The sequence below is a fragment of the Orycteropus afer genome, unplaced genomic scaffold, assembly GCF_000298275.1.
Source record: "Orycteropus afer afer isolate SDZICR_OR568_19922 unplaced genomic scaffold, OryAfe1.0 scaffold00750, whole genome shotgun sequence".
In the NCBI taxonomy this organism is placed as follows: domain Eukaryota; kingdom Metazoa; phylum Chordata; class Mammalia; order Tubulidentata; family Orycteropodidae; genus Orycteropus; species Orycteropus afer.
Genome location: NW_006922337.1, coordinates 422461 through 435040, shown reverse-complemented (window position 1 = coordinate 435040; position 12580 = coordinate 422461).

The window sequence follows — 12580 nt, the reverse complement described above, 5'->3', positions numbered from 1 at the left end:
GTCTGTGTTAATTGGTTTCCCTTTTCTTTGTTGAAGAGGGTCTGTGCAATCCTTCTGCCTAGTCCGCCATCTTGCCCCGCCTCCTAGCATTACATCCTTGCCAGCATTTGTTATTTTCTGATTTGTTGAACTTTGCTATTAATGCTTGGGTGAGATGGTATCTCATGGTTATTTTGATTTGCATCTCACTAATGGCTAACATTTCTTCATGGATTTGTTAGCTTCATGAATACTTCTTTGGTGAAGTGTCTGTTCATGTCTTCTGCCCATTTTTTAATTGGATTGTTTGTCATTTTGATGTTGAGGTGTTGGAGTTTTCTGTAAGTTGTAGAGATAAGTCCCTTATCTGCTAGTTCATTGCTGAATATTTTTTCCCCAATCTGTAGGTTCTCTTTTTACTCTTTTGGAGAAGTCATTTGGTGCACACAAGGATTTAATTTTTAGAAAGTCCCAGTCATCTAGCTCATCTTCTGTTGTTTGTGCATCTTGGGTTATGCTTGGTAGCCTTTTTATGCCATAAATTAGGATACTTAAGTTTGCCCCTATTATTTCTTTGATGAACTTAACAGTTTTAGTTTTACATTTAAGTCTTTAATCCATCTGGAGTTGGTTTTTGTGTATGGTGTGAGAAACAGATTTTGTTTCATTTTTCTGCATATGGATATCCACTTTTGCCAGCAACATTTGTTAAAGACAATCTCTTCCTCATTTCATGGATTTCAGCCCTTTGTCAAAAATCAGCTGACCATAGGTCAGTGGATCTATTTCTGGGTTCTCAGTTCTATTCCACTCTTCTATGTGTCTGTTGTTGTACCAATAACAGTCAGCTTTGACTACTGTGGCTGTATGGTAAGTATGTTTTAAGATCTGGGAATGTGAGACCTCTTACTTTGTTGTTCTTCTTCAATAGTGCTTTGCTTATCCAAGGTAACTTTCCTTTTCATAGAAATTTAGTGATTGATTTTTCCATGGCTTTAAAGAATGTTGATGAAATGTGGATCAGGATTGCATTGAATGTATAGATTGTTTTGGGTAGCATTGACATTTTCACAATGTTTTGCTCTTTTCCCATTGGTCTCCCTAGTTTTGATTTCTAATTTTATACCATTGTGATCTGAGAAGATACTTTGCAATATTTCAATATTTTTAAATTTATTGAAGCTTGCTTTGTGGCTGAACACATGGTCTATGCTGGAGCATGTTCTATGTGTGCTGGAAGAGAATGCATATAGTATTGTTGTTGCATGAATTGCTCTGTAAATGTCTGTAAGGTCAAGTTGGTTGAACATATTGTTTAGTTCTTCTGCATCTTTGTTGAGTTTCTTTCCAGTTATATTTTTTTACTGAAGGCAGTGTATTATATTCTCCTAGTATTACTGTGGAATCATCTATTTGTGTTTTCAAATTCTGTTAAAGTCTGATTTATGTATTTTGGGACTCTCATTGGGTACACAGATATTTATTATGGTTATGTCCTCTTGTTCAATTGATCCTTTAATCATTATATAATGTCCTTCCTTGTCTGTTATGGTTGTTTTATGACAACTTCAGTCTTTTCTCCATTTATCTTGATGTAACTTATTGGTCCAGTTGTAAAGATTTTAATTTTCTTTCTGTTGAATTAATCCATACTAAAGGCTATAGTTTCTGATCCTGTTACGTGCTTCAAGTCTTCTTCACCTTCAACAAGCAAGGTTATGAAAACAGTTTCAGCAGTATGCTGACAGGAAACTGCTAGAAATCCAAGCTGGATTCAGAAGAGAATGTGGAATGAGGGATATCATTGTTGTTGTCAAATGGATCTTGTCTGAAAGGAGAGAATTCTAGAATTATATTTACCTGTATTTTATTGATTATGCAAAGGCATCTCTCTGTGTGGACTGTAAGAAAGTATGGATAATATTGCAAAGAATGGGAATTCCATAACACTTAATTGTGCTGCCGAGGAACCTGTACATAGTCAAAGAGGCAGTCATTCAAACAGAACAAGCATTTAAAATCAGGCAAGGTGTGCATCAGAGTTGTATCCCTTTACCATACATATTCAATCTGTATGCTGAGCAAATAATCTGAAGCTGGACTACGTGAAGAAGAACACCACATTAGGATTGAAGGCAGAAAAATTAAGCTGCAGTATGAAGATGACTTGCTTGCTGAAAGTGGAGAAGACTTGAATCACTTACCGATGAAGATCAGAGATTATAGCCCTCATTATGGATTACACCTCAACATAAACACTGGTCTGTACCAAAACTTTATTTAAAAGTAAAATTTATAAAATTAGGGTCATAGAAGTAATAAAATAACATCACACATCCAAGAATGTCTTTGTACAACCACCACCCTCTACTTCAGCACAATTTCAAAGAAGCTTGTTTGTGCTGAGATGCTTAATCTCCTTCATTCTCATACCCTGCAAACTTGTATCTCCAAAGCTTGCTTCCTTGTTCTCTAAATTCAGTGACTCTCTGGCTTTGAAGGAAACTTATCTTCTGACTCTGAGAATGAGGGTCCCTTGCTATTACTTGAACTTTATGACATTAAGTCTCCTGTAATGATCTTCCCTTTGGAACACACATCCTAAATCTGTGTGAGTCATCATATTTAAAATACATAAAAATACATAGGAATCATAATGAAATATTTGCAAATTTAAAAACAAAAACAAAACACAGATATTTAGCCTGGACCTAAAGATTTTGAATCAATTCTTCTGTGGTGGGGTCCAGAAGTTTGCATTTCCAACAAATACTTCATGTAATTATTAGGTGGCATAGTGAGTAAGGCATTTGACTGCTAACCAGAAGGCTGGCATTTCAAACCCACCAGCCACTTCTCGGAATTAAGACTGGGCAATCCACTTCTGTATAGATACCTCCTCAGAAACCCAAGGAGTGGTTACTATGATTAGGATTCGACTTGAATGGCAGTGAGTGAGTGAATTATTAGGTATGTGATTCATAGACTGCCCTTTGAGAAACCCTGCTAAACCATTCATCCTAACCAATGTGCTGTGTTATCTGGCCTCAACTTGCAAAGTGCTGTAAGGAGAAGGTGTATTTTGGTGTCTTTAACAGTTGTGGATTGAGTAAAGCTGCAACTATAACAAAAATAACTTTGGCTTAAACAAGATAGGGGCCTGATTTTCCTCTCACTTAAGTCCTGATATGCTATGGATACCGAAGATGATCCCTGAAATTAAGTCGATTAGATCAGGAAAACATGGCTTATTCATTTATTTACCAGTGACATTTTCTTGTAAGTATTAAATTTGTCTTAATTAGTATGGCTGACAAAAATTGCACCAGCTGGATAAGTAAGCCTCCTACTTTTGCAAAGTTCCAAGTTGCCTTTTTCTTAATTGTTAAAGATGAATTTTATTCTGCAGAAAATTGCCAATACCTTTCCTCAAATGACATAGTTTAAAACTCTAAAAGATCAAAATTTTAATAGACGTTTGAAAATGTTGCCAATATTTTTACAGAAGCCACCAAATCATTTTAATTCAATCCTACACTATATACTTAAGACAAAGATCAAGAGAAAGTCAAACATAAGCCACACCTGGAAAGATAGTATTGACTCCACCTGTAAAGTGGCAATACAGACCGTCTTTTACTTTCATACAGGAAGTGCTTCTGAAACGTGCACTAAAAAGGAATGTGAGGAATTGCAACAATCAACTATGTGTTTTAACAGAACTAGACATTTCACAGAATCCACAATTTTACCTGGCCATTCAGTGATATATCACTAGTAATTTATACAGGCTCTGTCAGTCAGCTTTAAATAAAATTAATTTTTTGTACTATTATTACTACTCAGTATTAATTTAATCTAAAGCTGACTGATGGTAAGGAATAAAATTAAAGAGCATGCATAAAATACTAATGATATATCACTGAATGGTCAGGTAAAATCATGGATTTGAATGCATTTGAATTGTGTTGTCAAAGAATAATGAATGTACCATGTACTGCCAGTAAAATGAACAAATCTATCTTGGAGGAAGGACAGCTAGAACGCTCCTTAGAGGTGACAATAGTGAGACTTCACTTCTCATGCTTTAGTCTTCTTGTCAGAGGGGACCAGTCCTTGGAGAAGGATATCATACTTAGTAAAACAGAGGTCAGCGAAAGAGGGGAAGACCCTCAATGAGATGGACTGACATAGTGGTTGCAGCAATGGGTGCAAGCATGGCAACAAATGTGAGGATGGTTCAAGACCAGATAGTGTTTCCTTCTGTTGTACATAGGGTCGCTGTGAGGCAGAGGTGACTCACGGCACCTAACGACAACAACAAACTATTACTACTATTTTATCTCTTTTTTCCCCAAACAAAATAAATATCATATCAACATAATGTCAATGTTGCAGATATACTATCAGTTTCACCTTTGTAAAGACATATCTCCTGGTTCCCATATAGATTGTTTGATCTCTAGGCTTTTATGGTTTTGAGATCTCCATTCTCCATCATCCTGAGGATTCTTTTCATCTTTCAAGTTGTACCTTATTTTCCTTGTTCTCTTGTATTTCTATTCTTGGTTTAGTTTTTCATTTTGGTGGAACACAAATTTTAGTAGCTTCCCTAGAAGGGTTACATGGAGGCTAAATTTTTTGAAGCCTTGCATGTTTGAAATTGTCTTTATTATACCATATATAAAAAACAAACCAAAACCAAAACCCATTGCTATAGAGTCACTTCCAACTGATAGCAACCACCATTGGGTTTCCAAGGCAGTAAACCTTTTCAGAAGTAGATTGCCCCATCTTCCTTCCGCAGAGTGGCTGGTGGGTTTGAACCGCCAACCTTCGGATTAGTAGCCAAATGCCTTAGGCACTGCACCACCAGATCTCCTTATACTGTCACTCTTAATTGCTAGTTTGGTTGTTTATAGAATTCTAGATTAGCCACTCCTCAGAAGGAAGGTTGGGCAATCTACTTCCCTAGTGCTATTGCCTCGGAAACCCAAGGAGGGGTCGCTATGAGCCGGGTAGGACTTGATGGCAAACAACAACAACAACAACAGGTTAGAAATTATGCCCTTTCATGATTCTGATGGCAATGCTCTTGTCTCTTCTAGCTTCCATTTTAGTGTTCTTGTTCAGTGTATAAAATATGATCTTTTGTTCTTGAAATTTTAGAATCTTTTTCTTTTCCCTAGTGGTCTGTAATATTATGTAATGTATCTTGATATGAATCTATTTTATCTACATTGTTAGGCATTTGATGAAATCTTTCACTTTGGAGACTCATATCCTTCAGTTTTGTAATTTGTGTTGAATTATAATTTTTTTTCTGTATCTTTTTTTGGTGGAACTCTTGTTATTTGGATGTTAGATTCCATGGATGGACTTTTAATTTTCTTATGCTTTTGCCCTATTTTCCATTTCCTTGCTTTTTTTGCTATACTTTCTGCCAGATTTTCTCAATTTTATCTTCCAAATATTATATCTGTTATTTAACAACTGTTGTTGTTATGTGTCATCAAGTCAGACCCGACCCATAGTGACCCCTCCTTGGGTTTCTGAGACAGTATCACTATGGAAGTAGATTGCCCAACCTTCCTTCTGAGGAGTGGCTAGTGGGTTTGAACCTCCAGCCTTCTGGTTAGCAGTCAATTGCCTTAGGCACTCTGCTACCAGAGCTCCTTATTTAACAACTATTACATGTTTATTTTCCAAAAACTGTTTTTTTTTTTTTTTTTTTTCCTCTCTAAATAGTCTTTATTCTTTTTATTCCCAATGTTATGGCACAGGCAGTCAGCTCTCAACTATAGATTTATATCCTTTTTCTTAAACTGAGAATGCTGGTAGAAAGTGGTTACTCAGTCAGGGACCACATTTCCAAGCCAGCCACTTCTCAGAATGAAGATTGGGCCATCTACTTCCGTAGTGATACCACTTCGGAAACCCAAGGAGGGGTCACTATGAGTCGTATCCAACTCTATGGCAGTGAGTTTGGTTTTTTGGTTAATGAAAAGGAAATGGAAGTAATATGTGCTGTTCAAGGCCAAAGAGTTAAAAAGTAGGTCTGCCTCCTTTACCATTTATTTTGTCATTTATGAAAGGAATGGGTAGAATTCTAAGGACCAAAGGGATGGAGGACTCACAGAATGGAGGGACTCTGGAACCCTGAACAACTAATATTCTATCAGGCATTAATACAGGGTCACTATGAGTTGGAATCAACTTGATGTTACACGATAACAACTGGATTTTGTATAAAACCAGTTGACATCAAGTTAATTCCCACTCATGAGTGACCCTGCGTAGGTCAAAGTAGAACTGTGCTCCATAGAGTTTTCAGTGGATGATTCCTTGGGAGTGAAAGTCCAGGACTTCCTTCCTAGTGATGTAGTTTTCAGTTAGTAGCCTAGTATGTTAACCATTTTCACCAGCTAGGGATTTGTTTGAAGTTATATAGGTGATAAATAAATATCTACAATGTAAGCCATTGAGATGCCAGGATATTTCTATTATAGTACGTAGTATTACCTCAGCTAATGCAAATATTCTTTTTGTGTTTCATTGATGCAATATCTTCTTTTATATCTTTGAGAATATTAATGTTGTTTTTAAATTTTATTTTTTTCTTCCAGTACAGTCTTGTTTTCCTTCAAGATGTTTAGTTTTTCATTTAGAGACTTGCCTTAAATATTGTTAGTGGCCATTCATATTTGGTAGGGCAAAAATATCCTATTTGCAAGATCTGTGCATTTATGTGTGTGTGTGTGTGGACTATGAGATTTGGAGTAGAGTGATTTGGCTAGTAGGTTTCCTTGGCAAATCCTTTATGAGAGTGTTGTAAGGCTTTTCTCTTGGCATGTTAGATTGCCCAGAAAAGGAGGGATTGATCTCTTGATCTCTTGCCTGGAGGGTATGGTCCTCACAGCTCGCTTTCTGGGAACCAAGTCAGGGAAGAATGCTGGGCTTTCAACATTCAGTATAGGAACTTTGACTGAATGTGTTTATTTTCATTATGATACCTCTGCTTTCAGCTGTGCCTGGTGTTTCTCCAGCATAAAAATCCTCAGTTTTACTCTCTCTGCAGAATAAACTTGTCTTCTGCTGGTGTGTGAGAGAAGTGACTATTTGCACAATGTTAATGAGGAGCCAGGGGGTTTAATTGTTTCTTAAAAATGATTTTCAAAAATCCTCCTGTTTTCATCATGACTTTTACCCGCTAATTCTTCCAGAAGTACCCGATTCACTAAATCTTGAGTCTTTAGGAGATTCTGTGATATTTATCAAGTTATTTCTCAGTTTTTCTTACTGTTGGCTTAGAAGTCAGCTTTCTCAGATTTGCCAAGTAATTTACCACTCACCCAGCAGCTTTCTGGCTTCTAAAATTGGGTCGCTATTGTCTCCTTACCAGTTCTCTTTGTCTATGGGAGTTTATGCCTTTATTACATAAAAGCAAAAACAAAAAACAAAAAAAACCAAAAAGCCCACTTTGTTGGGGTTTTAGATGATAGCAGAGGAGTATAAATGCATTCACTCTGCTATCCTTACCTGGTAACTTTAAAAATATTTAAATGTAATCCAACTCAAATTCACAATTTCCAAAATTGCAGGAAATCCAGTATCTTTTTGTTTTGTTTTGTTCCCCACCCCGCTTCTGGATTATTCAATAACTCTTAGAGTTTACTCAGCTTAAGGAACATATCTTGATTACAATTGCCTCACTAGGAGAGAATTGAAGAATTGAACTGGTTCACTAGAGGGACTCATTTTTCTTTTTTTTGTTGCCATTGTTTCTGAAGCTGTACATTGCTTTGGCAGAGTCTACTGTTGCATTTATGCCTTTGTTCCTCTAGATATTTCCACAGGCTCTTTGTTGGAGTTTAATCTCTCTCCTTCAGCCAAGAGTGGACCACATTTTCTTTTAGACCTGCATACCTTCAGCTCATATACACTTGCTTAACTATTGTTCCCAGAATGTGACCCAGATTGGTGAAAATGAGCATTAAGTCTCACCTATCTGATGTTCTAGAAATGGGCCTCATGGTACAACCTCTTAAATAACCTCTGGGCTATCAATTCAGGTTCCTTGGTCCCTGATGATAAGTGCTTCCTAGAGGGCTCTGGAGTCTTTTCCTGACAAAATTCATTCTAGCGAATGAATGCCTAGAAGTTGCATGGGAACATCCAGCCCCTAAGATATGGGGAAGCACACAATTTGTTTTCCCTCTATTAGAAGCACTTGTATGTAATTTGGGAGGTAAAAGAGAAGCAGAAATCCAGTACTGCTTCTCCAGCAGTAGTGATGAAGTATGTGGGCTTCAATGTAATGTAAGACTTTGCAGGGACTTTTAGCTATTGTCCTGTGATTGACCCATCTTAGTGCTAGAGGCAGCTCCAATCACTGTCAGCATTTTCCTGTGGTTCCTGCTAACTTAAAAATTTCTGAGAGGTGGTAAAACCTTAGAAGTAGTACCTAAAGCATTTGACTGCTAACCAGAAGGCTGGAGGTTCAAACCCTCCAGCCACTCCTGGGAAGGAAGATTGGGCGATCTACTTCCATAGAGATACCACCTTGGAAACCCAAGGAGGGGTCTCTATGAGTTGAATCGACTTGACAGCAGTGAGTTTGGTGCTTTTTTTTGGTAGAGGCTGTATTATCTCAAATCTATCCCACCAGTAGTGGTTTCTGAGTGACACAGTTGTTTAGGAGCTCATCTGCTAACCAAGAAGTTGGAGGTTTGAGTACCCAGAGGTGCTTTGTAAGAAAGACCTGGTGATCTATGGTGACTTACTTCTGAAGGGTCATAACCACTGAAAAGTCTATGGAGCATAGTTCTCCCTTGGCATATATGGGGTCAGAATCAACTCCATAGCAACTGGTTTACTTTTAGATTTTTTTTTTTTTTTTTTTTTTTTGGGTGGGGTGTGTGTGTGTGTTGGTTTATTCTTCCAGTATGTCTGATAATTTTGTAGGTGACTGACTTCTGGTATTAATTTTCTTTTAGTTTGAAATAATCCAGGGAACAAAGCCTGACTCCTCTTCTACCCATTCCCTTTGATCATGAAGGTGGCGCAGGACTGGACAATGTTTTGTTCTGTTATACTTAAAGTTATCATGATTTGGAGCTGACTTGATGGCAACTAACAACAACAGTGTACCCATGACATGAGGTCATCATGGGGTATTGAAAAGACCACTTTTGTCAAGTCACACATTTTTCTCAGGACTTTGAGTGTCTGTTTGCCTACTTAGACAGGAATATGTTGTTGTTGTTGTTATGTGCCATTGAGTCAGACCTGAGTCATAGGGACCCTTCCTTGGGTTTCCGAGGCAGTATCACTATGGAAGTAGATTACCCCATCTTCCTTCCGAGACAGGAATATAGTAACTTTCAAATGGAAATACATCTTAGGGATGTTGTTGTAGAAGCTAGACATCCCTGTCCACACAGAAACTCAAAACCAAACCCACTGCCATTGAGTCAATTCTAACTCATAGTGATCCTATAGGACAGGATAGAACTGCCTCATAGGGTTTCCAAGGCTGTAAATCTGTACAGAAGCAGGGTGCACTGCCTCATTTTCCTCCTGCAGAGCAGCTGATGGATTCATGCCACAAAGTTGTTGGTAAGCAGCCGAATGCTTCAACTACTATGCAACCAGAGCTTCTTAGTCAACAGAGAAGTGTTGGGGAAATCCAAAAGTCAAATGTAAATTATGTGAAGACTGTCTTTATTTTTGAAACATCCATGAAATATGGTTGAAGGAAAATTAACTTTTGTAAGTAAATGAATAAATAAAAATAAAACATTTTATACTATCTTATCCAAAAATCAAAGTTGCACTTATAAGCACTTAACAAATGGCACAGCAAGTGGAATTGTAATTCAATGGATCCCTGCCTATCTAGTTTAAGTTTATCACTGTCCACACTGTCATTCTGCAGAAAAAATTAGAAAACATTTGGTTGGCCTATTGCCATCCAAATGATCTTGATTATTAGATATCTCTATTGGTTATGGATAGCTTCTCTTTTACATTAAATATACTAAAATTTCTCAGTGGCTCAGCCATTATTTTAAATTCTGTTTATTTTTGTTTCACTGGAAATTCAGACAAAATTCTTATGAAAGATGAAAATAGGTAATTCTAAGACTATAGCTTTGTGACTGGTTGAAATATATATATATTAAAAAATTTACTATGTATTGGAAGATATGTGTTAAAGTCGGATTACTGAATCTTTTAACATTTCCTTTTCAAAGTACTTTAAAACATGCTAATTATGAGATATGTCTTACTACTCAATGGAGCCCATTGATGGATTGTAAAGGATCCTTTTTCTTACCTAAATATGTTCTGCCCCCTAATTATTTAAAAAAAAAAAAAAAAAAAAAAAGAGCTCTGGTGATGTAGTGGGTAAGACATTTTGCTGCTTATAGGAGTGTTGGCAGTTCAAACCCATGAGTTACTTCATGGGAGGAAGATGAAGCAATCTGCTTCTGTGAAGATTTACAACTTTGAAAACTCCATGGGGATTGTTATGAGTTGGAATCAACTCAGTGGCAGTGGGAATTATTATTATTATTATTTAAATGTGATATAGGAGCTCTGGTAGCATAGTGGCTAAAGCACTTGACTGCTAACCAGAAGGCTGGAGGTTCAAACCCACCAGCCACTCCTCGGAAGGAAGGTTGGGCAATCCTACTTCTGTAGTGATACTGCCTCGGAAACCCAAGGAGGGGTGGCTATGAGTCGGGGCCAACTTGACGGCACATAACAACAACAATGAGAGCTTGTGCAAAAGCAAGTTGTCTGGAATTTTTAACACATTTTCCATATAGAAATATAATTTATTTCACTTATGTCGTATTAATCATCACCTACTCCAGAAAATAAATAGAAGTATATGTACTTATGTGTAATGCAAAATAAGAAAACTTTCAAATGAAAATAGTTCAGAAATAAATAGAAAGGAACAGAAAAATAGATAAAATTAGATGTTTTTTTAAAGGAAGACAGACAGAAAGAGAGAAATTAATATCAAATAGTCCTATATCCTAATCTTTGTTCTGGAGAAAAAACCAAAAACAAAATTCCACAACTAGATACATGAAATTGGTCAGGCTTTGAAATCTCAGTAATCTCATATTAAGTGGATGTATACATTAGCCAATGGAAGCAGCAGTCAATAAATTAGGCGTCATATTGCACTGGGCAAATCTGCTACAAAAGACCTCTTTAAAGTGCTGAAGAGGAAAGATGTCTCTCTGAAGACTAAGGTGTGCCTAACCCAAGCCATGGTATTTTCAGTCGCCTCATATGCATATGAAAGCTGGACAATGAATAAGGAAGATCAAAGAAGAGTTGATGCTTTTGAGTTGTGGTGTTGGCAAAGAATACTGAAAGTAGCATGGACTGCCAGAAGAATGAACACATCTGTCCTGGAAGAAGGGCAGCTGGAATGCTCCTTGGAAGTGAGAATGGCCAGACTTCATCTCACCTACTTTGGTCATGTCAGAAGGGACAATTTCCTGGAGAAGGATATCATGCTTAGTAAAGTGGAGGGTCAGAAGACACTCAACAAGATGGATTGAAACTGTGGCAGCAACGATGGGCTCAAGTATAGCAGGGATTGTGAGGATGGTGCCTACCCAGTGGTGTTTCATTCTGTTGTACATAGGGTCTCTATGAGTTGGAGCTGACTGGACTGTATCCAACAACAACAATAAAAAAACTAAGCCATTCTGGCCAGTAAATGTGCTACTTTAGAAAACCTTAATAGAAGACTACTTCTTCTCCCTCAGATTCCCTTTTCTATTTCCTCCAGGATTTCTGGCTAGGGGGTAATGAAGGCAAAGTTCAATGTCTCTACCCATATTTTTAAGGTACCGACTAGACCAATTGCTGAATCTCTGCCTGTGTTGGTATTAAAGTCCTCTGATAACCACTGACCTTTGCTTGTGCTCCTGTCAATCTCTTTTATACCATTGACCCTTATTAATGCTCTCTCTGTTTAACGAGCCAAGAAATCTTCCCTTGCCACTTTTGATTCTAAAGCTGTTACATTCCTGATGATGCTGACTTCCTCATGGAACAAGCCCATGTGTGTCATAGCAGAACTATGTTTCCCAGGGTATACAATGACTGACTTTTCAGAAGTGACTTTTTCATTGAGATTGCCAGGCTTTTCTTCCAAGGCACCTTCTAGCACCATCAACATTTTGCATGACTCGAGAACTTCTTTTGTATATTGTTAGGTCCTGCAACATCCTCACAATGCTTGCTATATTTGAGCCCATTATTGCAACCACTGTGTCAATCCATCTCATTGAAGGTATCCCTCTTTTTCATTTACCCTCTATTTTACCAAGTATGATGTCCTTCTCCAATGTATGGTCTTTCCTGATGACATGTCCATCCTCACTTCTAAGGAACATTCTGGCTATATTTCTTTCAAGACCAATTTGTTCAATTCTTTACTCTTTATTTTTCATTATCCAGCTTTCACACGTGTATGAGGTTATTGAAAATAATATGGCTTCGGTCAGGCACACGTAGCTTCCTTCTGTTTTCCATGGCACCTAAACACTCCCGGCAGGCTTGTTTA